At 41.8% G+C, this 27,254-nt stretch overlaps 1 long non-coding RNA gene and 1 pseudogene across 1 annotated transcript; one reads left to right on the top strand and one right to left on the bottom strand.

Moving 5' to 3' along the window:
• LOC145399274 (uncharacterized) overlaps positions 1-27,254 on the bottom strand; it is a 326,005-nt pseudogene that overhangs the window by 192,243 nt on the left and 106,508 nt on the right.
• LOC145399195 (uncharacterized) lies at positions 917-19,718 on the top strand. The gene is made up of 3 exons (XR_013897245.1): positions 917-984; positions 18,807-18,900; positions 19,651-19,718. It is a non-coding gene; the product is annotated as an uncharacterized LOC145399195 (long non-coding RNA).

Here is a 27,254-nt window from a genome sequence, read left to right as displayed (position 1 = left end):
TTTGGTCTAACTTTAGTTTAAGTAAAACTAAGATTAATTTGTTAGATTTGCCCTGTACATATCATGATGTAATTTAACTGTATTTAGTACTGTAATTAAATAAGAGTTGGCAACCCACAATTCGATGAAGAGTTGGGGCTTGCCACGTTCACTCACTCTGCTCCTAGATCTGGTGGAGTTAGCACTTTGTTCCTAGTCATTCTCAAGCTAGGTTGTACAGCAGCACCATAAGGACGCTTGCTTGCTCAAGCAACTTCACCAAGCAGCCTCATCGTCATCGGTTAACGATCACTCCCTCTTCACTAGCTAAGTAACCTTTAAGAATTGGCCAATTCAAGGGGGGATTAGCTATGAGATAGAAGATAGTTATTGTAGGTGAGTTAAGTTTAATTTACGTTTCGCCTAACTCTATGAGACTTGTTTGATTTACTTAGACAACTTTAGGGAAGAGTAACGACCTACGAGTTGTTTACCAGAAAATTCTTGCATAGCGGTGCCCCGGCAGGGATACCCACTTGTATACATTAAATATTTTTCACATTTTGGTGCCCAGAAAGAGGGCCCCGATTTGTTTACCAGAACTAGTAAACATTTTTCACATAACTAAAGGGCCACAGTCAAACTATGAAGCAATATGGCCGCCGTCTTTCTGAACTGTAAATCTTCGGAGAGAAAATTTACTGGAAAGCATTTGATATCCAAAGTCTTTAAAGTACACGTTCAAAAATATCAACGGGGCACTTAGGAATATATGGAAATTTTCCAGGTTCTGATGGCAAATCATTAAAGCACAAGAGATAAATGGAGTGGAAAGATGGCGTAGTCAGCATCAGTGATAGGATTGGCAGGGTTGTGGCTTCAACTGTGTGTAATCATTGGTGAGTCACTGAGGTGTCACAGGTATCTAGGTGAGCTGGATCATTTCCCCGTCAGGACGATCGTGTGGAGGGTGTTCACTGCGTCATTCAAGGATAGACACCACCAGTAAGTTACTGTGTTAGCCATGTCTGATATGCTAAATTAAAAATGTATACGGAACTGATTAATTCTTTGGTATAACTTTAGAAGTAACCAACGTTACCGATTTTCATTATATTACGTCCCTGAACTATTCTAACCAAGACTTACCTTTTAAGGCTAGTTTGAGTTGGGGCAGCTAATTTTGTAGGGGTGGTCATATAGTGGCTTAGGTTAGGCTATCTCTCAGTAGCGGATGAATGTCGCGCCATATTGGCTGGTGCAGGAATGTGCACTAGGTCTGTCAGGCCCTAGGTTAGGTTAGGTTAGTTTGGGTTAGTGCAGAATAGTGTGTTTTCAATTAATTTTGATCTTGATTTGGGGGGATAAACCCACTTTTGGAAATCTTACTCAAAATTACAAAAGGGGTATTTTCCCCCCAAAATGAAGGTCAAAACTAATTAAAACATGCTATTTTGCATTGGAAACCATAAAACTAATAATAAAAGAAAACGGTGGTTACTTCTAAATATTTACCATTACTTACTTTGAGAATGTGAATGTGTTATAATGCAGGGGGAATCGCTGCGTCCGTTTGGTAAGGAATTACCCTGTATGCTTGTTTGGATCAGGTCTGTTTTCATGTTTCATTCCCTTTCAGAGAATTTTTAAGCTGTTGTCAGTTTTTGTGTGGTGTAGTAATTATCCAGTTAAACATACACTTTACTTGAACCAGTAGAAGGACCTTACCAATTCAATTCATATTCCTCCAGTTTGTTTTCTGTATTATTATGACTGTTTTCAGGTGGTATTTGTTTTCAGGTGGTAAATTACCTTTAACTGCTGAAAAAGTTCCCACTGTTTTTATCATCATGTTCCTAAAGCTGTACCTACGATTGTTTTGTTTTACGTACTCAAAGGTGGTTTTTGTTTCCCAGCATTCCAAGTGGAGGCTAGGTTAGGTTAGGTTAGATCAAATGAAATTATTAGGTACAGTTAAGCTAGGTTAGGTTAGGTTTAGTTAAACACTTAGGTTAGGACAGTCTCTTCTGCCATTACAGCAGGCAAATAAAGAGTTGACACAGCAGAGCACAGCTAAAAAACAAGAGGGAAATGCTTATGTACCACCCCAGAAATAATGTGAAAACTATATGTAACAGACAATCAGGAAGAAGAAGAACTGGTATTGTAAGATGCTTTTACTGCATCAGATAAAGCGTACCGTAAACTGGGGTGAATTCGGACTCGGGGCGAATTCGGATATTATTGCAATAAAAAGTTGTTTAAATTAATTAATAATTAATGAATAAACATATTGGAAATCTGTTTGCTCCCAATTGTTTGTAATTCTTTACTGTACCTTCGTGTATAAAGATACTTAATATATCATGTGACACATACCAAATATATACTAAAAAGCATACATATGTAAAAAGAATAAAATTTGTAACATTGGCAAACTTTCTTTGGCAGAAATGTTAATGAATAGATGCAGGAAAATCTTCGGTGCCCGGATGTACTTTCATGCATAGTGTGAAAGTGCAAAGTAAGTAATTGGCGTTATCTTCTCAATTAATCTCTTAACTGGGCAGTTAATGAAATTTTTAAAATTTTAATGCAAATTGGAGTCAGTTCGGAGATGGGGTGAATTCAGACAGGGGGAGTATGAACGAAAAAGTAACACTTTTTACAATGTACAATTGCTTATAATTTGCCAGATGTGGATACTGTGTGTAATTGGGTTCATATGTATCATTTACAGGTATACTCTTGAGCTTTTATGGTACTACCTGTTTAAACAAGGTCACCTAATGACTCGAACATTTAAGAAAAGAACTGGTGGAGATCAAGGTCCTTATCGTAGTGAAAAAAGGCAAACAAAAAACTGGTAAAGCCAAATAATCATGTTAAATATCACCTGTAACTTATAATCCATCAGTCTTCCAAAAACGAAATTATTAGTCAAGAAATGATTGTTCCATATACAGTACTAAGGTTTGTTGCTAGATTTATCTTATCTACATGTGTTCTATCTATCTATCTATCTACTGCCAGACGCCTCAATCCCGTTTGGGGTGGCCACAAACAAATCGCCTCCAAGTCGCCCTGTCCCCCGCCATTTCACTACCCTGCTCCCAACTCACACCCCCCTCTCTCATATACCTCTCCACCCCATCCCTCCATCTCATCCTCGGTCTCCCCCTCCCTCTTCCACCCTCCACCTCACTCACATACACTCTCTTCGTCAGTCTTTCACCCTCCATCCTCTCCACATGGCCAAACCACCTCAGTGTGTTCCTCACAACGCTTCCTATCACATCCACATCAACACCACAACGCTCCTTTATATCCTCATTCGTCAGCCTGTCTCTCCACGTGACTCCACAAGCTCCTCTTAAATAACTCATTTCCACTGCTCTCACTCTTGACTTGTGTCCTTCCAACAACGTCCAAGCTTCACTTCCGTACGTTAGAGTTGGTATCACAATACTGTCATGTAGTAACTTTTTTACTTCCATGCTCACTTCCCTGTTTCTTATCACTGCTTTCAAGGAACCAGCAACCTTTCTTCCCTGCTGTACCCTTTCAAGCACTTCACCCTCCAAACCTCCATCCTTACTCATCACACTACCCAAATACTTAAACGTACTCACATTTTCCAATTCCTCACCATCCAACCTCGCTATACATTCACTGACTTCACCTCTCTCAAAGACCATCACTTTACTCTTCCCTACATTCACCTTTAGGTTCCGTTTCTTACACACTCTCTCAAACTCATCCACCAAGCCTTGCAGCTCCCCTTCATCTTCACTCAACAACACAGTATCATCCGCAAACAACAGTACAGGGAGTTTCCAAACACTATCCTCTCTCACCAGGGCCACTCCAACATCCACTACCCTACCTTGTACCTCTTTTATTACCCCATCCATGTACAGATTGAACAACCATGGAGACATGACACATCCCTGTTTCAAACCAACTTTCAAAGAGAAAAATTCACTTAGTTCACCATCCACACGCACTGCAGCCTTAGCACCATCATACATACTCTTCACAGCATTCAACAACTTCCCATCTACTCCATATATTCTTAACACTTTCCACAATCCTTGTCTATCCACCCTGTCATATGCTTTCTCCAAATCCATGAAAGCTGCATACAACTTCTTTCCCTTCTCTAGAAACTTTTCCACTAAAGATCTAAGAATGAATATCTGATCTACACAACCTCTTCCCTTCCTAAAGCCTCCCTGTTCTTCTCCAACTAATTTCTCTGTTCTTTCTCTAACTCTGTCTATAAGTATCCTACCATACACTTTTCCTATTATACTAAGAAGACAAATGCCCCTATGATTACCACACACTTCTTTTTCCCCTTTTCCTTTGTACAGGGGAATAATTATACCTGACTTCCAATCCTCCGGGACTCTACCTTCCTCCCAGGCCAATCTGCACATCTTCCACATCCATTCTACTACTATCTCTCCCCCATGCTTCAGCATCTCACCACACACTCCATCAATTCCTGGGGCTTTCCCGATTTAACTTTCTTCATTGCTTCCACAACCTCTATCCTACTGATTTCTACCTGTCTTCTCACCTCCCTCCTTCTCCCAGCCATTCCCCAGCCACTTATACTCGCATTACTTCCATCCTCTACGTTCAACAATTCCTTAAAGTGTTCTCTCCATCTGCTCACTTTTTCTCCCTTCTCCACTAGTAATCTACCATGTTTATCTTTCACTCCCCTGCTAACTTCACTTCCACCCTGTCTTACTCTTTTCACTTCTCTCCAGAACATTTTCTTACAGTCCCTCCACTTTACACTCAAATTCCTTCCAAATTCCTGATCCACTCTCTTCTTACTCTCTCTTACTAATCTTTTCACCTCTCTCTTCCTTTCCACATATAACTCTCTCTTCTGCCTCTCCACTTCTTCCACGCCCCTCTTTCTCATCCATTCATTGTATGCTTTCTTCTTTTGTGCCACAGCCTGTTTCACCTCTTCAGTCCACCACGCTGTTCCTTGCACCCCTCTCCGTCTTCTCTTCCTTCCACACACCACATCACATGCTGCACATATTTCTTCTGTAAATATCTTACACACACCTTCCACGTCTCCCATCTGCTCCAATTCATATTTGCCCAATCGTTCCTCCACTTCTCTCTTATACTCTGCCTTTTTCTCATCCTCTTGTAACCTTTCCACTCTCCTTGCAACTACTCCTTCCTCTCGTCTTTCCCTTCTTCTATTCCTCCATCTTACTTGCATCCTAATTCTGGCCACCACCAAGTAGTGGTCAGAAAGGCCACTCCCCCAACCTCTATAAACTCTTGCATCCAATATACATCTTCGCATCCTTTCATCCACACACACATAATCAATCATTGCCTTCCTTTCATTCAGTTCACCACCCACCCTTCTCATCACTCGCCATGTATACCTGTGGATCATTTTATGCCTGAAGAGGGTATTGGCTATTACCAACCCCCTCCCAGCACAGATGTCCACTAACGCACTCCCATTCTCATCTATCTCAGCAGGCACACCCCACTCACCAACTATTCCATCCACCTTCACATTACCAACTTTACCATTCATATCACCGATCAAAAACACTCTCTCATTCCTTCCAAACTTTTCCATGCACACTTCCACATTTGTCCAGAACTCTTCTCTCACTCTTCTAGCACGATCTTGCGTTGGCGCATACACACACACAATCGCCCACATTTGTATTCCAACTTTCAACTTTACCCACACAATCCTTGACCCAACTGATCCATACTGTCTTATGCTCTTCTTCCATCATTTACTCACAACTATACACACTCCTTCCTTTGCCCTCTCATTCTCATCTACTCCTGCACATATACCCCATCCATACTCCCATTCTCTCACACTTTCTCCTCTCCATTTTGTTTCAGTTATTCCACATACATCCATTTTCGCATCCTCAAGCACCTGGACAATCTCTCTTTCTTTCACCTCATCATTCGCTCCTCTTACATTCCATGTACACATTACCAAGTCCTTTGTCCGGTCCTGGGTCGTCAACGTTTGGTCAGTCCTTGTCCGAGGCTTCTTGTTTGTTTTTTTAGTTAGTTGTTTTCCGGGGAGGGGCACTAACCCTCCGCCAACCCTTTTAGTCGCCTTTTACGACAAGCAGGGATACTGGGGGAGTATTCTTGAAAACGCCCCTACCCGAGGAAAAAAATAAAATTGCTGTTGTGTTCATATCTCATTATAGTCATTAGCTTATTTTGTCAGGGAGTGGCATTATTTTTGTACTGGAAGAACATTTTTTTAAAAGCCCCAGAGCGTCCGAAATGGCCCCACATACATCCGAGACTAAACTGGGAACCCACGGTAGTCATATGCATTCATTTTCTATTTATGTACGAATTTATACAGTGTGTCCGAATTCACCAAAGCTTGAGTACAAATTCGTACACCCATTACTATATTTGCTATAATTATATATGAAACATTTTAAATTTTTTACTGCTATGATTCGATACCCTAGTGGACCAGCTCAACATACAGTACTTAAGATCTTGGACCGAATTAAAAACTAGATTACATGGCACAAAAAAATTAAAAAATCGTCCGAATTCACCCCAGTTTACGGTATGTGTACCATTATTCAAAACTGACTTTTGTTATCGTGCAGATAACACAAGAAGATGGCTGGCAAACTATTCAGCAGGCAGATGTACCCATGTAACATTTGCCGGTCAGGCTTCGAACATAGAAATTCAGAAATGGCGTCCCTCAACGATCTGTTTTGTCCCCTACTCTCGTTAACCTATACATGCATGACATACCCACATCCCACACACCACAGATACACCTAGCTTCCTGTGTGTATGACATAACACCTATGTGTACACACCAAAATGCAAACACAGCTGCACACATCCTCCAACCTTACCTCAACACACTACATGAATGGTTCACAAACAGACTTAAAATAGTCCCAGCCAAATCTAATGACCCTTTTCACAAACTGGACAGCAGAACACAGTCACATTCCACACCTCATCATAAACAACACTCCCCTACCACACACACACACACACACAATCCTTGGTGTAACATACAATACATCAATGTCATTTAAACAACACATCACAAACATTAAAGATAAATTAATACAAGACTCAGTCACTTGCCCACACAACGTTTGGACACAACAAAGAAACCACCACCACAGTATACCAACAATACATACATTCAGTGATGAATTATGCAACCCCTGCTTGGGCTTCCAGCCTCACTAAAACACACTACAAAACTCAACAGACCATACAGAACAAGCCCTGAAAATAATCACAGGCTGCACAGCCACAGACCACCTACACCAAAAACCGAAGTCCTGAAAGTCAAGGGTCATCTAGACATGAGAGACACCCAAATTCTCGCCGCAGCCACCACAAACCCACATCATCCACTACACTACATGGCAGCACATTCACACACACCAAGGAATATCAAAACACCCAACATACGATATCATACTGGTACACAAATACAGGCATTCCCCGATTTAAGAGTCTAATTGGTTAGGTAAAACTCCATCATTAAGCGGGGTATTGTATATCAGGGTACTTTTAACATATATTTTATTGTGGACTGTTTACCAGCCCTGGGTTTCTCCCCAAACCAAGTCCAAAACCCACCCAGATGAGCCCCAAAAGAAGGTTTAAAGCTAATCTAAATGGCCTAACAGCTGTCAAGAAAGCTAACCTAAGCTTAACACCTTTAAAGAACTCACTAAAACCAACAAATAAGATCTGAATATCATCAGATATAAGTCTGGAGAAAATCAGGCTTAGTAAACTGTACCCCAAAATGACAATGTTCACCCCACCTATGGCTAAAACACATTAATCAGAGTCTAAAAACAGTTTATAAATCAACCTAAACACACAATTTTAGTCTAAAATATCAAAATCGGTAAGAAAAATCAAAACCCATCATTTAACTGAGGTTTAGCCATTGTTAGGCGGGGTATGGTGCAATTTCTAGTGCAGTTTCTACCCCCATCATTAAGCCTGGGTATCGCATCTAAGAGTATCGTATATCGAGGTATTACTGTACTGTCATCTCTTCCCCGTACCTGCCTCAGAAGCATATCCATACTCAAATCACTCGCCGCTTCATTCAGTCACTCAAAGACAATACACAGATGCATGCACAGCCTCTCGATATCCACCATTGTGAATCCTATCTCCCTCGTGAAGACAGGGTCCACCTGGCCAGGCTGAGATGTGGGCATCATCCAGCCCTCTAATTTATCAGAAGAGGCTGGATGACCTCGTCGCTGATGTCTGTCCAGGATGCAACACAGCACTCCATACTATTAGGCACATTATGGAAGACTGCATTGCACACACTGACCTACGCCAACAACACAACATCGCTCCTTGAGAACACTACGGGAAAGCCCGGTCTCGGCCATGGCCTTCCTTAGGGACTCATGGCTGTTTGGCCAGACTGCCTAGGGAACAACTACTACTGCTACTACACCATCTTGTGGTGTGCTGAAGACAGATGGACACCCTATTGGCATGCTGTTTTTGGCACTAAATTATGCTTATCTTTGCTGATTTATCCAGAGCTACTCTAAATTTTCATAACAACCCAACCCACTGTATTTCCTGCCATGTATAAAGCACAATCCCCCTCCCCCCCCAAAAAAAAAGCAAAACACACACACACACAAAGTCCTGGAGTGGGACAGGGCTACAGGTTGAGGTGGCTGGCATGAAGGCCACCAACAGAAGCAAATCACTCAATGGCATTACTAATTACTAAAAATAGAGACTTAGATGAGCTTGTATTATGATAAATACACGGTAAGGTAAGCATTCTGTGGGTTAGATACCACACACATCGTGGATCAAGGTACTGCATCATGCCAGGCCCAGTGTAAATCATAAACAAAAAACAGCTGATTTCATTGAATGTAAGGCAGTGGTGAAAGACTTGTAGTTCTTGTATTTCCACCTTAAATAAATGCTTTAATGCCAAATTATTATCTATCTATCTCTCTATTGCCAGACGCCACAATCCCGTAAGGGGTGGCCATTTGTCATTGAGTTAGTTGTTTTACGGGGAGGGGCACCCTCCACCAACCCACTTGCTGACACGTAGGGAGCACATATGATTTGGTTATATGGTTACCACCCAGCATTGTAAATGGTTTCTTGGCTTACAGGAAACCATTTGGCATGTCACTCAATGTAAAGACACCTGTAAAGGAAAGAATAGCAATAAGAATTGACAGGAAAGATAGGAGTAATAGGAAAAGAGGAGGGCAGGCACAGAAAAAGTATGATGTAGACTAAGGAAGAAGTAGGCAGCACTACATCAAGTAAGTAGATGATGGTTGCCACCACTTCCAAACCTAATTTATGATATTTCAGTTTGGATAAGTTACCATAGGTTAGATTGGGCTAGTTTATGGTTAAATAAAGTTAGTTTGGACTGTGTTAGGTTAGGTTAGGGTTGGCTTGCATAAGTTAGGTCACCAGTAGGTTATTTATGGTTGGGCTTGTTTATATTGTTAGGTTAGACAAGTAAAGTGAGGTAAGACGTGTGTTTGAATAGGTACTGTAAGGTTTGGCTTGTAATAATAAGTACTGAACAAGGCTCATATTGTCCTATCTTCAGTTATTTTGGATATACAGTAATCCTTCTAATATCCGAACGCCCAATATCCGAACATCCCCACTAACCGGACATAATCGTCCTGGGATCCAATATTCCCAAAATGGTCTGAAAACTGCAAAAAATTCGAAAAAAACAAAAAAATCCCACCTGTAATTTGAACTTGGCGGGCGGGGCACGGAACAGCTTTGTTTTGGCGCGTCATTCCTCCAACGTCCGCCAGAGCGCCCCTGCATCCTCCCCACTTTCCGCCTGTCTCTCATCGCGAGTGAATGCTTGTCGTCATGGCTGCCCACGTGCTCGCTTTTGTGGTGGTGCCTTACCTGCTGCAGGCACTCCTGCTGCTCTCGTACCTCTCCTTCGTGTGTGTGATGATGGCCCCGTCGCCTGAGAAGAGGAAGAGAGTGGTGTTAACTCTGGAGAGGAAGCAGGAGATATTGGAGAAAGTAGATGCGGGGTGGTCTTCTTCACGCATCCTCCGCGAGTTTAACCTGGCCCGATCTACTTGGATATTAAGAGATCCCGAGACAAACTCTTGCAGTACACGGCTGACTTCTCGTCGAGAAGCAAACGCAACGTGGTGAGGAAGGTGATGTTTACTCCCAAGTTTGCTGAAGTTGACCGTTCCACGTTGATTTGGTATCGACAGCAATGTGCTGCTGGTGTGATGGTACGTAGTACGGAGCTGAAGGCTGCTACTGAGAAGTTCACCAGGCTTCACGACGCCCTAGATTTCAAGGCATCCGAGGGTTGGCTCTTCGCATTTAAGGTGCGGCATGGCCTTATCAACCGTAAGGCTCATGGCGAAGCTTTAGACGCTAACAATGATGGAGTTGACAAGTTTTGGCACAAAGTGAAGGGCTTGATCGACAGGGAGGGCCTCACTCTCGGTCAAGTCTACAACGCTGACGAAACTGGTTTATTCTATCGCTCTTTGCCAACGAACACTCTAGCCGAGGAGACGGAGAAGCGTGTACCTGGTCGCAAGCTCTCCAAGCAAAGGATATCTGCTTTGTGTTGTGCCAATGCTAACGGTATGCACCAGCTTAAGCCCGTTATTGTTGGCTGCACAAAGCAGCCTCGGTGTCTTCGTGGGGTGATGGATGTCCTTCCTGTCATCTGGTACCATTCTTTGAAGGCATGGTTCACAGCCCAGATCTTCAAAGACTGGTTCCACCGCCATTTCGTCAAGGAAGTCATACATTACCAGATGGAGAAACTGGGAATCCCACGCGACCAGGTAAAGGCGCTCCTTCTCCTCGACAATGCACCTGCCCACCCGTGCGACAAGGACTTGGTGGCTGAGAATGGCCACATTAGGTGCATGTTTCTGCCACCTAATACGACTGCTCTCATCCAACCAATGGACCAAGGAGTGATCATGGCAACGAAGAGGCTGTACCGAAGGAAGTTCCCGGACGAGGTGATGGTTGTTCTCGAGGATGAGGACGAGCGCAGGGAGGGACGGGACACGCGAGGCCAGCGGACTTTGGAAAACCTTTGCCGTTACAACATCAAGTCTGCAATCTACAACTGGGCCAGTGCATGGAAGGAAATCCTTGTCAAGACTCTAGAAAATGGTTGGTCTCACCTGCTTCTCGGAACGGATGTGGAGTACGATTTCCTAGGTTTTGACGTGGATGACTTCCATGCATGTCTACGTACGTATGGTGACGATGTTGATGTGGACTACGTATGTGAGTGGTTGGATGACGACAAGGGCGATCCTGGGTATCAGACCCTGTCTGATATCGAGATCGCTTCTTCAGTTGCAGGTGTCAGTACCCAGCTTGAAGATTCCGACGAGGACGACGACGATGATGCAGACTCCTCTTAGCATGACACAACTTCAGCCATCCTCAAGCTGAGCGCACTCCGGGAACACCTAGAGTTCGTTCTGGACTACCTGGAACACCTGGACTGCGACAGGGAGATGGGGCCCTTGGGACTTGTGGAGGAAGTGCGTGCTTTCAGGCAGTGCATCATTAATCGTCAGAATCGTCGTTCCTTGCGTCAATCAACGATTGACAGTTTTTTCAGGCCCGTGACCCCCGCTGTGCCCAGCCCTGGCTCCACTCCATTGCCTCCCCAAGACAGGCCCTCATGCTCCGAGCCACAGCCCAGCATATCAGCCACGGTGGAGTCACCACTCGACGTGAGTTTGCGTCTGTCTTCAGAGTCATCTGCAGTGGGTACGCCATCACCACGACCCAGCGACGCACCCCTAGGTCACCTGCCAGCGATACTCTCGGACTCTGACAGTGAATAGACGCCAAGAGCTTCTCCACTAGACCACATAGGAATTTACAGTGTTGTGCAGTGAAAAAAACAGTGCATTGTGTTAAGGATTTACAGTTGTAAGTGAAAAGACAAACAATTTTTGGACTGAATTTAACGTAAATAAACTTGTGTGTTTTTGCTTTAGAAAATGGTTATAAGAGTGGAAAGACTTAAAGTGCAGAGTGCAACACTTATTATTTTACAATGGAGCATAAGTTAGACAAGAGTGCACACTGTGAAGAGAATGGATTTCTGAGTGCGAATGACAGTTCAGTGCAAGACTTCATGATCAGTGTACTGCAAGTGCTTCAGGAAATCCTTCTTACTGTCAGAGTCTGAGAGGAGGCGGTTATTCATCGAGATGGCCATGGACTTGCTGTAAATAGGCAGAATGTTTCATACTGTACTCTACTGTATTTTCCATACAATACTTACCTCAAACACCTCATTTCACTCTTTTATGTCCCTTATTGGTGTGAATATGCTGTGTCTTAGGTGCTATGCATGTGCAGTAGGGAGGTGTTTTTCTGAGTTACCATAGGCTAGGTTAGGGTCCATAACTACCAGTCCAGGAGCCAGGGACTTGTACGTACCCAGAATGTAGAATATTGTATGAACCTACCTCAATAACCTTGTTTTATGCTTCTTTTGCATTTATTTCAGTCTTTTATGTCCCTTATTGGTGTGATTTGGGTCTTAAATAGGTGCTATGCATGTCCAGAGGGAGTTGTATAGGTCTTTTTCTGAGTTAGGGTCCATAAGTACAAGTCCAGAAGCTGGGGCCCAATATCCGGACAGGACCACTATCCAGATCTGCCTATGGCTCTATTACGTCGGATATTGGAGGGATTACTGTGTAAGGACGAGTTTATTCAGCTTCCGGAAAAATATACTGAACTGGAGGGGTTATATACAAGGTGTTATCCAATATTTTCTGGACTAATGCTATATAAATTTGATAACTCACCATAGCTCGTATTGGCCACCATCACCCTCAAAGTAGTTCCCTTGCGCATTGATACACTGATCCCAGCACTTCCTCCATTGCTGGAACGCTCCCTGGAAGTCCTTTTCGAAGATTGTCAAGCACCGCCTGCTATTCCTTCTGGATGTCCTCAGTGATATCAAAACAATGCTCTCTCAGCCTAATTTTCATTTTTGGGAACAGAAAAATGTCACAGAGGGCCTGGACAAGAAGGGTTCATCTTCTGAGGTGAGTCCAAGAATCTCATTGCAGACATCAACGCATTGCAGCATGTGGTCAGTTGTCAGGAGCCTGGGGACAAATTTGGCTGTGATTTGGCTCTTGCCAATTCTTCAGTGAGAATCCTCTGACATGTCACAAAACCAATTCCCACCTCCTCACCAATATCGTGAATGTTCCGATGTCGATCCTTATGAATGAGCTGCTAAAATTTTGTGACATTCTGAGGAGTTGTGCTGGTTGAGGACCTCCCTGTGTGGTTGTCATTGTCAACTGATGTTTGACTGGCTTTGAACCTACCTGCCACTGAATCACCTGTGTCCAACCGAAAGATTGCTCACCAAACACTTGCTGAATCATTGTCAGGGTCTCATTTGCATTTTTCTTGAGATTTGCAGAAAATTTGATGCAAATTCACACCGTCACTATCTCAAGAGTTTCCATTGATCACCAGCTAGGTCAATATGGAGGTTGGGCTACTCATGCAGACGCCACAGAAATCACATATCTTTAAAAATCTCACCCGTGATAGTTATTGATATACCATAGGTAAGCTCTTCATGATATTATTCTTTAGTAGGTATACTAATTTCCTAGATAATTTCCTAGATGCTTTAGTGTGATAAATGCAGCAAAACGTTACTATAGAAGCTGTGAAAGCACACTGGGAGTGGCAGCATTCATTACTTATTTTACAAATCTCTAGCTGCATCTTTGGTTTGAAAAGCATATAATTTAGTTTTCTAAAAGAACAATGCTGAAGAAAATCTGCAAAGTTTTTCATATGAAAATTGTACAATGTTCAAAGCCGAAATTGTGCAGAGACGAGACTGCCGGCCGATATCCGACGATGCCGAGGGCTCCAAAGTACTGTACAAAAAGTCTAATCAACTAGGGTTTTGTGTACCCAGAACAGAGTATTCCTATTGACTTCAGGAAAAACTTCAGTCTAGGCACTGTCCATTTTTCTATGCAATGGTTTTCCATGATCTTTATACAGCAGGTCCAGCTGGGCAGTAGATACACGTGACTTTGCTATTGTTTATGATCGTAACATATGATCTTCATGGATTTGGAGAAAGCATATGACAGGGAGGATAGACAAGGATTGTGGAAAGTGTTAAGAATATATGGAGTAGATGGGAAGTTGTTGAATGCTGTGAAGAGTATGTACGATGGTGCGAAGGCTGCAGTGCGTGTGGATGGTGAACTAAGTGAATTTTTCTCTTTGAAAGTTGGTTTGAAACAGGGATGTGTCGTGTCTCCATGGTTGTTCAATCTGTACATGGATGGGGTAATAAAAGAGGTACAAGGTAGGGTAGTGGATGTTGGAGTGGCCCTGGTGAGAGAGGATAGTGTTTGGAAACTCCCTGTACTGTTGTTTGCAGATGATACTGTGTTGTTGAGTGAAGACGAAGGGGAGCTGCAAGGCTTGGTGGATGAGTTTGAGAGAGTGTGTAAGAAACGGAACCTAAAGGTGAATGTAGGGAAGAGTAAAGTGATGGTCTTTGAGAGAGGTGAAGTTGGTGAATGTACAGCGAGGTTGGATGGTGAGGAATTGGAAAATGTGAGTACGTTTAAGTATTTGGGTAGTGTGATGAGTAAGGATGGAGGTTTGGAGGGTGAAGTGCTTGAAAGGGTACAGCAGGGAAGAAAGGTTGCTGGTTCCTTGAAAGCACTGATAAGAAACAGGGAAGTGAGCATGCAAGTGAAAAAGTTACTACATGACAGTATTGTGATACCAACTCTAACGTACGGAAGTGAAGCTTGGACATTGTTGGAAGGACACAAGTCAAGAGTGAGAGCAGTGGAAATGAGTTATTTGAGAGGAGCCTGTGGAGTCACGTGGAGAGACAGGCTGACGAATGAGGATATAAAGGAGCGTTGTGGTGTGGATGTGGATGTGATAGGAAGCGTTATGAGGAACACACTGAGGTGGTTTGGCCATGTGGAGAGGATGGAGGGTGAAAGACTGACGAAGAGAGTGTATATGAGTGAGGTGGAGGGGGGAAGAGGGAGGGGGAGGCCGAGGATGAGATGGAGGGATGGGGTGGAGAGGTATATGAGAGAGGGGGGTGTGAGTTGGGAGCAGGGCAGTGAAATGGCGGGGGACAGGGCGACTTGGAGGCGATTTGTTTGTGGCCACCCCAAACGGGATTGAGGCGTCTGGCAATTAGATAGATAGATGAACAAATACATGAAATGAATGTAAAATAAAACTTATGGATATTTAAGGAAGGAAAGAATAATAACCGTCCCAATACAGAGATGGTAGACTCAGCCAACCAATTTTTTATTCTATTTGACTATATTACAGCCTCTCTTCCTTGTAGCAGTGAATAAAAATAATGTTGTTATAATTTCTGCCTTCTTTTCGGTGACAAAGAGGGCACATAAAATGAATGGGGTTTAGTTGACCGAATTTGATGTCGAAAATTATATAATCTGGTGAAGAGTGACATTTTTTCCTTGGTTAGTGACATCGGGAATTCACACTTCCTTTTTCGTATCTATCCTAAAAATCACCTGACGACACATGAACAAGAGCAAACAAATGAATGTCACAAATCCCCACGTCTGCCTAGCTCCTCACCGTGTGGCACACTTACTCATAATGCATGTTAGTACTGCCATCTAGAGGTGCATCATGCTACTACAATCCGTTTAGGTGTCGTGATATGGTTATAACCTCGTATGACTGAATCTAGTGCAGTTACCATTTTTAACGTCCTATAATTCTAAAGGGATTTGGTGGTGACAGAACGTAGAATGTCAGTCCTATGATTCTAGAGGGTTTTGGCGGTGACAGGACGTAGACTAAGTCAGTGTAACAGCTCTAGGCTGGCATTGGAAGTATCCAGTCTACATTAGGAAACTAATATGAGAACAATCAGTAGCTACCTATTGTTTAGTGGTGCAGAGGTGGCACTAGGTGGAGTAGACTAACTTGGCACCCATATTCACCACATAGGACTTGCCAGATGTGTGATAGTCAGTTGTTGTATTTTGTTTCTGATCAGCCCCAGACTGTCCGGCCAAGCAGACCCATCAGCTACAGGCAAGCAACACTACAGGGTTGTCCCATGTAATGACCTGATGTTCCTTTGTGGCTGACAGTGCCTAACCCAAGCAAGGTGCATGGAATAGTGTGGTTTGGTTCCTGGATGAATGCCACATTTGCATCTTTCCACCCAGCTAATAGGGGCACCATAGCAGGCTTCATTTCATCCTGTAATTTGGTTAGCCTATATTGTTACCAACCAGAGTTGTTATGGGTTACTGGGTTATAGGAAACTATTAGGCTTGTCAGTGAGCATACAGTAGACCCACCTGATATGGAAAGAAGAGTAATAAAAAGTAACAGAAAGGTAAGGGAGAGGTAAGATGAGAGAAAGGCAGACACAGAAATAAAATGAGAAGGGGGAAGGGAAATGTTCAGTACTACCATACATCAAGTTTATTTTTTATATATATATTTTTTTTATGCGAGGAAGAAGGAACCAAAGGCCATGAGCCCGCAATAACAGTTCCTTCCAAGAGAAAAACAAAATACAATAGAGAGCCAAATTCAAGATCCGATCATTTTGAGATGCCTGGACACACTGCGTTTGAAAGACTGGAGATCATAGGCAGCAGGAAATACAGACAGAGACAGTTCCAGAGCTGACCTGTTGCATAAATGAAAGACTGGGAGTAACAGTTAACTCTTGCATTAGAGAGTTGGACAGAAAAGGGATGAGAGTTTGCTGCCAGAAGGGTGCTACGCGCCCGTCGTAGAGGTAGAGGAATGCAAGCAGACAGTTCAGAGGAGCAGTGACCATTAAAGTAGCGATAGAAAAGAGATAAAGATGCAACAGTGCGGCGAAGAGACAGGTTGAAGGGAGTCATTAAGAGGAGGAGAGTTAATGAGACGAAAAGCCTTTGACTCCACCCTATTGACAAGAGCTGTATGTGGGGAGCCTCCCCACACATGAGAGTTGTACTCCACACAGGGGCGGATAAAACCCCTGTATAGAGTCAACAATTGTGCAGGGGTAAAGAAAGAGCGGAGTCGGCTTAGCACACCCAATCTCTTGGAAGCAGATTGTACAAGAGATGTAATATGATCTTTCTAAGATAAGTCCTGAGTAAATGAAACCCCAAGAATGTTCAAGGATGATGCAGGATTAAGCTGAATATTATTAAACATTAGTGGGTATACCTGTGGAAGATTTTGTCGGGTTGATAGGTGTAAGAACTGAGTCTTAGATGCATTAAAAACAACCACATTATTTTTACCCCAGTCAGAGATACGAGCCAAGTCAGACATTAGGTGTGCCATAGCCTCATCCCTTGTTTCTTGAAGTAACTGTTGAGATGGGCGTTGCGGGAACCGAATGGAAAGGTGAAGGGTGGAGTCATCAACGTATGAGTGGATAGGGTTAGATGTACAGCTTAGAAGATCATTGATGAATAAAAGGAAGAGAGTTGGAGATAGGACAGAGCCCTGGGGAACACCACTGTTGATAGATCTAGGAGAAGAACGATGGCTGTCTACAACGGCGGCTATAGAACGACCAGAAAGGAAGCTAGCGATGAAGGCACAGACAGAAGGATAGAAACCGTAGGAGGGCAGTTTGGAAATTAAAGATTTATGCCAGACTCGATCGAAAGCCTTTGAGATGTCAAGCGCAATGGCAAAGCTTTCGCCAAAGTCCCGAAAGGAGGATGACCAGGAGTCTGAAAGGTAGGTGAGAAGATCGCCAGTGGAGCGTCCCTGACGGAACCCGTACTGACGATCGGAAAGGAGGTTGTGATAGGAAAGATGCCTTAAAATTTTTCTCTTGAGAATTGACTCAAAAACTTTTGAAATACAGGACGTTAAAGCAATTGGACGATAGTTGGAGGGTTGGGAGTGGTCACCCTTCTTTGGGACCGGCTGAATGAGAGCAAACTTCCAGCAAGAAGGAAAGGTATAAGTTGACAGACAAAGACGAAAGAGTTTGCCTAGGCAGGGTGTAAGCACAGAAGCACAGTTCTTGAGAACAACAGGAGGGACCCCATCAGGCCCATATGCCTTTTTAGTACTGAGGCCAGTGATGGCAGAAAATACATCAACTGAAGAAATTTTAATGTCAGCCATGAGGAAGTCAGAGGGGGGAAGTGATGGAGGAACAGCACCGGAATCGTGTAAGGTGGAATTGGAGGAGAAAGTCTGTGCGAAGAGATCTGCTTTATCAGTAGAAGAAATAGCTACAGAACCATCAGAGTAGAAAAGAGGAGGGAAGGATGATGAGTTAAAGTTGTTAGAAAGATTTTTGGCAAGGTGCCAAAAGGAGCGGGAAGAATTCGTGTTGGAGAGTTGAGAGCATTTAGTATGGATGAAATTATTTTTAGTAGAGTGAAGAACAGACTTAGCATGATTCTGGGCAGAAACGTGAGTGGATGATGGTTCCCACCACCTACTACCTTCAGTCATTGTTTAAATTATGTAACTAAAGTTGCTGTATGTATCTTTGTTTTAGGCATACTTTACATTTAAGCTTTACTGGTTTCTGTATTTCCTTAGGAAGTACACTTTAATCTCTTGATGCCAGGCCAATGACTTCTAAAAGTATTACATAATTGTGTTGATGTAACATTAATTACTTGTCCACTAGATAGTCTACTGTTCTGTATGTAATGAAGTGATCCGTGATTCAGGTGTGTGATGAGAGAGCAACTGGACATGCACAAGGCAGTTTGTAATCAGTTCATCAGAGGAGCTGATGTGGACTCTGCAGACCCCAACTAAAAGGTAATGATTGTGCCAAGACTCAGATCTTCATGTTGATGTTTCTGGCTCTGCCTTTATAAAGTGTTGTACTGTAAATCATTGTTTTGCATGACTATTGTACAGTATTCCCAAGTTATACTGTGCATTGTGCAAATGGAATCTGCACAAAAAGAAGCTAAAGCCTCCCCCTTTTATTTTATTTTGGTATTGGGGAAAAGTGAATCAGAAATTTTCCCAAAGATCCCACTCTTGGCTCTGTAAAAAGTATATTTCCAGTACAGGAATGCTTCCAGTATACTATGGCTTACTGTCAAACTGTGCCATCATTGGTGTTATCCATGTCTCTGATGCACAGTAATGACGTGGCAGGAAATTCAGAATACATTCCAAAAGTAATATAGCAGTTACTTTATCATTACTTATGGAAGAAATGTCACATTTTAACAGTTAAAGATGTATTGATCATGAATGGCACAGTAAAGTGATATTAAATGTTAAATGTATTTTTTGCCTATAAGAGTTCATGTTGTATACAGAGATTTGCAAACCAGCCCATAATAAGACTGACACAGCATTTTTTTCTTTAGCTTTTTTTATATACATTTTCATATGTCTTTTATTGCTCAGCCAATTGAATAACCATAAAAATGAATCAGAACTTTTTTTTTCTTTCCCCACATAGCATAAATGAGCACCATGCAAAATTAGGGTTCACTGGACAGTGTTATTAAGTTGATGGAGATGCTGGTCTAAAGGTGACTGTTGTTCCAGGTTCACAGCTGGAGTCAGAGCAGTAAAGCAGTCGTAAACACTGTCGTCATCAGGGTGCTGCCTGAGTAATGGATGATAAGAATAAAACAGGACTGAGGGCACATCTTATGTTGTGTTAGCACGTCCAGCAAGAGGTACCTCGGTCAACAACTTATGGTTATTATCTATGTAGTGTCCTGTGGAAGATTTGTTTTTTCTCACATAGGAACTGATTTTGGATGATTTACCTGGTGTGGTATCCTTTGCAGTATCTGTTGCTGCAGAGACAGTAGGTAGCAGCTATTGAAATAAGGAAGACGGTGGTAATATCAGTCTGAATTGACAGCTTGACTCAGCAGTGATCTGTATATTTAAAGTTACGGTTCAGAAGCATTCACGTGTTAGCAATGTTTAATCATTTGGCCGTGGTAGGTGACTGTGGTCGCCCTACTAATTATTCTTCATGACGCGTCAGGCAACTTCAATCCACAGCTGAAAAAAACAAATTTCCTTCCACATATCTGTTGTTTTTGTATAAATACAGTAAGTTTTTATTTTATGTGCCAATAAACATTGTGTCTAGTGTACATATACAAGTGAAAAACCTTGCTTGAAGTAAATAATCTCGTCATTATAGCAGAATTAGAGAATAGCAAAAACTATTTTCACATTTTTTTCTCAGAATATTACAATTTTCTTGTACATGAACGGTAAATTTTGATCTCTCTTATGTGCCAACAAACAGTGTACATGTTTGTAGTGTAGATATACAAATGAAAAACCTTGCTTGACATAAATCTCGTCATTATTGCAAAATTACACAATAGCAAAACTTAATTATTATTGCTTTTTTTTTTTTTTCAGAGAATCACGATTTTCTCGTAGAGAAAGATGCATTTTTGACCATTATCACACACAAAAAATGGAAACTTCATGATCATTTCCTGTTGGAAAAGTAACAACAAAGTTATAATTAGCACATTCATTTTTTAAGAATTTATGCCGCGTAATGATAGGTTGCAGCCAAAGGGTTAAAGGAAGAATAGTCTGTGTTGAAACTTTATCCTTTTTATGTAATTACAATTATTATCCAGTAATAGTGATGAATTTTTGACAGTTATTGTTCATTGTAATGGAAGCAGCTGATGACTGAGCATTGGTACAGTGAAGGTAAGTCATCCTGTTGGTGGTAGACAGTAAGATTAACACCAAGGCAGAGTATCTGAAGTATAGTGGAAGTTGAGAGAGGTGGAAGGAATGATATAGTGGAGGTGGTAAAGGAAGAATCAGATGTACAGTCAGAGTATGAGGTGGGTGACAAAATAATGGAGGTGGTAAAGGAAGAACCAGATGTACAGTCAGAGTGTGAGGTGGGTGACAAAATACTGGAGGTGGTAAAGGAAGAACCAGATGTACAGTTAGAATGTGAGGTGGGTGACAAAATACTGGAGATGGTAAAGGAAGAACCAGATGTACAGTCAGAGTGTGAGGTGGGTGACAAAATGTTCCTCAGTGACAATGAGACTGTCCTGGACACAGTGTCCTCAGCTGAAGTTAAGCAGTTTAGATGTTTAGAGAGTGGTAAAGCATTTGCTTTTAAGAACAGTCTTATCCAGCATTCAGTTGTTCATTCAAGAGTGAAGAATTTCAAGTGTGATGAATGTGGTACACAATTTGCACGGAAGGAAAATCTCTCCAAACACCTATTAATTCATTCAGGAGTGAAGAATTTCAAGTGTGATGAATGTGGTAAACGATTTACACGGAAGGTTCATCTCACTCGGCACCAATTAATTCATTCAGGAGTGAAGAATTTCAAGTGTGATGAATGTGGTAAACTATTTGCACGGAAGGGTGTTCTCACTGGGCACCTATTAATTCATTCAGGAGTGAAGAATTTCAAGTGTGATGAATGTGGTAAACTATTTACACAGAAGGGTGATCTCACCAAACACCTATTAATTCATTCAGGAGTGAAGAATTTCAGGTGTGATGAATGTGGTAAACGATTTGCAAGGAAGGGTGTTCTCTCTCAACACCTGTTAATTCATTCAGGAGTGAAGAATTTCAAGTGTGATGAATGTGGTAAACGATTTGCAAGGAAGGGTGCTCTCACTCAACACCTATTAATTCATGCAGGAGTGAAGAATTTCAAGTGTGATGAATGTGGTAGACGATTTGCACAGAAGGGTGATCTCACCAAACACTTATTAATTCATTCAGGAGTGAAGAATTTCAAGTGTGGTGAGTGTGGTAAACAGTTTGGTCTGAAAAGCAATCTCACCAAACACCTATTAAATCATTGTAAAGGGAAGAGTTTCTAGTGTGCTTAATGTGTTAAACAGCTGACTCAGTTGATGTCATCTGACACTGTTTAATTCATTAAGGAGTGAAGAAATTCAAGTGTGATGAATAGGGTGAACAGTATTATTATGATCTCTCCAGTATCAGTTCAGGAGTGAAAGAATTTGAAATGTCATGACTGGAAAACTGTGTAGAAAAAATTCTTATTCACTTGGCACCTGACAGTTCATTCTAGTGTAAGAACAATTATATAGTTATGATAAATGTGGCAAAACTTGTTGAAGAAATTAGGCTTTAACCAGGCAAGGTGCCATTCACTAACAAGTGAGGGAGAAGACATGTTTTATCTCATAGGCTGGATTTTTTTTTTTTTTAATAACGACAGAGGAAGGAAAAACAAATGAATAAAAAAAAAAATAATCCATACACCAGCTTACTGGTGTCCTCTGTTCATAAAATATCTGTAACAGTTAGACTTGAACAGCTGTAGGTTTAAGTTTGGAGGGAAACAACTCCAGGAAAGCGAGTTCCAAAGAGATGCAGCATGGGGAATGAAAGAATTCTGATAGGCAGAAGTTCTGCAATATGACTGAGTGACATTCCAGTCATGAGCGCTACCAGATGCCCGTGTAGCACGAGGGAAGGCATGGAGAGGTGGCAACATGGATGCAACTTCGTCTGAGCATTTGCCATGAAAATATCTGTAAAATAATGCAAGGGAGGCAACATTCCTTTGTACTTGTAGGGGAGGTAGTTTATTTGTAATGGCAGGATTGTTAATAATTCTTACAGCCTTGTTCTGAATTTTGTGTAATTGTTTTAATGCAACCTTTCCACATCCATTCCACAAGGGTGAGCAATATTCAAGCTGAGAGCGCACATGACTCATAAATTACAGCTAACTGCTCATCTGTAATGGAAAATTTTTAAAAGTGGGTTGTAGAAAAAAAAAAAAAAAGAGTGCTTTGGTCTGTAGAGTGACTTTAGCTACTGTTGGTACTTGTGGCAGGCCACCCCTCATGTTGCATGTCATACGATCTACTGAGCCAAGACACCATTAACCATGAGTGATAAAATAATATGAAACTCTAGATACAGTAAACCCTTAATATACTGAACCCTCTTTCAATGAATTTCAGTTTTAACGACCACTTTGAGTTGGCCGAACGTTCTTTTAAAGAACTTTGTTTGGTACAGTAATAGAATGGATGCGCAGGAAACACCTACCAGCATTGTCCCCCCCCCCCCACACACACACACACTGTGTGTACATTAAACACATGTTTAATATACATGCAGCTGTTCTGTACTGTTTGCATTGCTATACTCTGTTAGGTAATACAGTACAATATTTACTTTAATGTAACAGTTGATATACAGTGAATTTACCCACACTTTCCCTGTAAATACCGAACAACAAATGTACAGTAGTGTATGGGCAATGTACAGTATAGTGCAGATTTGTAGTGGTTTTCAATGACTGTGCCAGTGGTGGAATGCAGTTTATGTTTAATGTACATGCAGCTGTTCTGTACTGTTTGTTTTGCTATTCTCAGATAAGTAGTATTTAATGTAACAGGTAATGTACAGTGTCAGTTTTCTTTACCAACACTTTCCATGTAAATACTGAATGACAAATGTACGTAGATTTATCTGAAGTCTATTTGCAGTCCTTCATTGCAGCGCAGTTACTCCTAGAAAGGTAAGAATAAAAGCATCAGTTAGTAAATAGAGTATTTATTGAGAAAATAACCATTTAGACCTACCTGTATGTTATTGGGTATGAGTTACGGCCAAACAGTGCTGTATATTTAACAGTCTTTGTTCGGTAAAAGCCACAACGCCTGGGAAATTATTGAACAGCATGGTGTTTGGCTGTAATGTCAAGGGTCTGGTACAAATTAGTTGATTATATTGAGAGTGCACTGTATTAGGAGAGGGCTGTTCACCGTGATAGTTGTACAGGAGTACAGCGCATTCATTTAGTACACAGTAAACTGTGCAGCAAGGTGCACTATTCGTATATCCTGCACAACATCTGTACACAAAAATATTGTACATGTATGTATTGTTGGTCTGTGGTTAGCAGCTTACCTTTTTGTATGATGTTTTATTATGAGATAATTATGTCTAAGCACATGGCAAGTGCTCCACCTTGTAGTGAGAGTAATCTTTGTTTTCACTTTACTGGGGCAGGTCTAATGGAACACAATTTTTATGGTACTTTTGCCTCAAGCTTTATTTTTGTCATGGGGAGGGGGGTACTTCAATTGCAAGGTAGAGCATGAGCTGGGTGCTTAGATCACTAATGTCAAGTATCCCGTGAAAAATATTGGGCAGAAATCAAGTAAGATATGTCACCATTAATAGCATTAGTTCATGATATGTTTGTGGTGTACATTTTTCACCGACAGTGTATTCTTTCACCCAAATTACCATGCACTAGGAGATGTGCAGTATAATAGGAACACCTTACATCCAGCTAAATGCATGATAATATGAAGGCATATAAACAGAGGGTATGATGGAACTTGGCAGAAGGGCAAGATATGATAAAGTTTTAATAGCTGTGAAAGAAAAAGACCTGGGAATCTGTTGAAAGTATTTTCATTCATTCATCATCTAATCTTGTGTTACCCCATGAGGAGCGTAGGAGTGCAGGGCCAGGCACGTTGGTCCTGACATTTAACCCGCCCCATCCTGGCAGATTTTTAATCAGTGACTTCCCCCAATCCCAGCAGATTTTCAATTTTTTTTATTTTTTTTTACTAAAACCTCCGCTTATTATGAGAAACATTGAAAATTCAAAGAGAAATCGCTCACCTGAGATTTAACCCCTAACAGGCGGGCGACGTTACGTAACGTCCGTGCGTGAGGAGGCGGGTGACGTTACGTAACGTCCAGCCATTTTCCGTCCTAATTTATTGGTGAAATTGGGTGATGAGGCATCCTTGTCACCTATTGTCCTGCCCTCAATTCTCCCAAACCTTGAAACAAGTAAAATAGAATATCTCTGTCTGTCTGTCTCTCTCTCTCTCTCTCTCTCTCTCTCTCTCTCTCTCTATATATATATATATATATGTATAAGTTGTAGTGTTATATTTGTTCAAGTAAAATAGTATATACGTATGTAAGTTATATTGTTGTAAGTGTTCAAGTAAAATAGAAAACACATACATAAGATTTTGAAGACAATGAATAGTGTAAAGAAAACATAAATGATAAATATAGTGTTAAGTGGTGAAGAAAAAGCAAATGAATGAATAGTTTGCTAGCCTCCCCCCAGGCGCGCCTGGTGATTAGCTGCCTGCCCGCTCTTCACCCTCACTCCCCTCCTCCTCCCACAGCCAGCAGAGATGTATTACCGTGCATGTAACACCTCTTGTCTTTGTTTTTTATCCATTTTCATCGAATTATGCATGTTTATGCTTATTCCTTGATACTTTGTTTTTCCGAAAATATGCTGCTCCACACAGTGGTATAATTGGTAAGTTGCCCACCCATAGGGGGTTAAAATGCTGATACAGGTCAATATCCTTTCCTCACTGTGTTTTCTATGGGGCCTGGCTCCAGAGAAAACATATTCTATGGGAGGGGTAACTATTTCAAACCACTCATAAATGGTATTTATATATTTATTTGGTAGGAATTTATATGTAGTACAAGAGTTTATTGCTTTTCACACTAATATAGGCGATATAAGCATTGTTTCACTCACCAAACACATTGACATACATCACCTTTTTTGGTGACTTTACATGATTATCATTTCTTCCTCTAATGCTACATAAACTTTGTCCTCCACATTGTCATCGATTGGGGAATCACTCTGGCCTTGAATTTTGTACCGTGGTGCGATGTGTCTTTACTGGCCAGGTCACTGGTAACAGGTGAGTTGCCGAGACAATGGCGTGCCGGGGGGAGGGAGGTCATGTGGGGTAAGGCATTGCCCCTGCCTGGCATAGGGTAGAGGAAGGTGTCCTGTGTATACGTATCAAAAATCACGTGGGAAGTTTGTAAAATGTGCAAATGACAGACCTTACAATTGCGGCACATTTATAAACATCAACGGGAGTCACAGTGACAAAATATTTGGACGTATATATATGTCAATAGGACGCGGCAGGTTAAGATGAGAGTGACCAGCCTCACTCATCCCTGAATGGCATTATGTGAGCAATAAACTCAACCATCCCATGGATAAAAACCTGCACAGGCCCAATCTGATTGGAGCGCCTTAATTACCCACTATACCACCAGGCACCATAATTTGGTTATATGGTTACCACCCAGCGTAGTAAATGGTTTCCTGGTGTATAGGAAACCATTTGTCCTATCACTTAGTGTAGAGTCTCCCATGGACAGAAGGAAGTGGCATTGAAAGTAAACCAAGTTGTTTTTGAGGTTGGATGTGATGATCATTTGTGATGGCTGGATGCCACCAATTGGTGGTGGGTGGGAGCACTCACCATCCACTCACTCGATGTACTGCTGCTGTGGGTGTCTGCCCTTTCCTCCCTCTTCTGACTTTCTTTTCTTCATTCTTTCCTCTTCATTCTGCCTATGGGTGACTCTACACTGAGTGACAAGCCAAATGGCTCCTGTACTCCAGGAAGCCATTTACTATGCTAGGTGGTAACCAAATAACCAAATTATTGTACATGGTGGTTTAGTGGGTAATTTAGGTGCTCCAATTGGATTGAGCCGGTGCAGGTTTATATCCAGTGGGTGGTTGGGATTTATTGCTCACATAATGCCATGTGGGGATGAGTGAGGCTGGTCACTCATTTTAAATGTCAGGACCAACTTGCCTAGCCCCATTTTCTACAGTCCTCATGGGGCAACAAAAGATTGGATGATGGATGGATGGATGGATGATGCCACCAATAGGTATTCAGAGTGTGATCTACTATGACACAAGATGTGCTGTGCCCATATTATGATGGGACAGTCATTCACAATGGCATGGCATCACAAACGGGGATTCAGTTTGTGATTTAAAAGATAGTGCCCATGTTAAGACAGGACAGTCCGTCATAATGGCTTGGTGTCATCTAATTATGCCCAGTCAAGTGGGGTTGGTGGAGGATTAGTGCCCCTCCCTGTAAAACAATTAACTCTAAGCCCTTGGCCACCCCGTTTGGGATACATGGCGTCTGGCAATGAATGATGAATGAAGAGGTGACTTGCAGGGGTAGATTAATCACTAGGCTGAATACCTTATAGCCATGGCCCCCAACATTGAAAAAAAAAAAAAAAAAAAATTCAAATGATAAATGATGTAACTACAGTGACTGGCATCACACAAGACCTCATGATGG

Source organism: Coenobita brevimanus, chromosome 48, assembly GCF_032717465.1.
Source record: "Coenobita brevimanus isolate Jiangsu-jjx chromosome 48, ASM3271746v2, whole genome shotgun sequence".
NCBI classification, from domain to species: Eukaryota; Metazoa; Arthropoda; class Malacostraca; order Decapoda; family Coenobitidae; genus Coenobita; species Coenobita brevimanus.
Note: the sequence above shows the minus strand (reverse complement) of the source record. Positions and strands in the feature narration are given on the sequence as shown.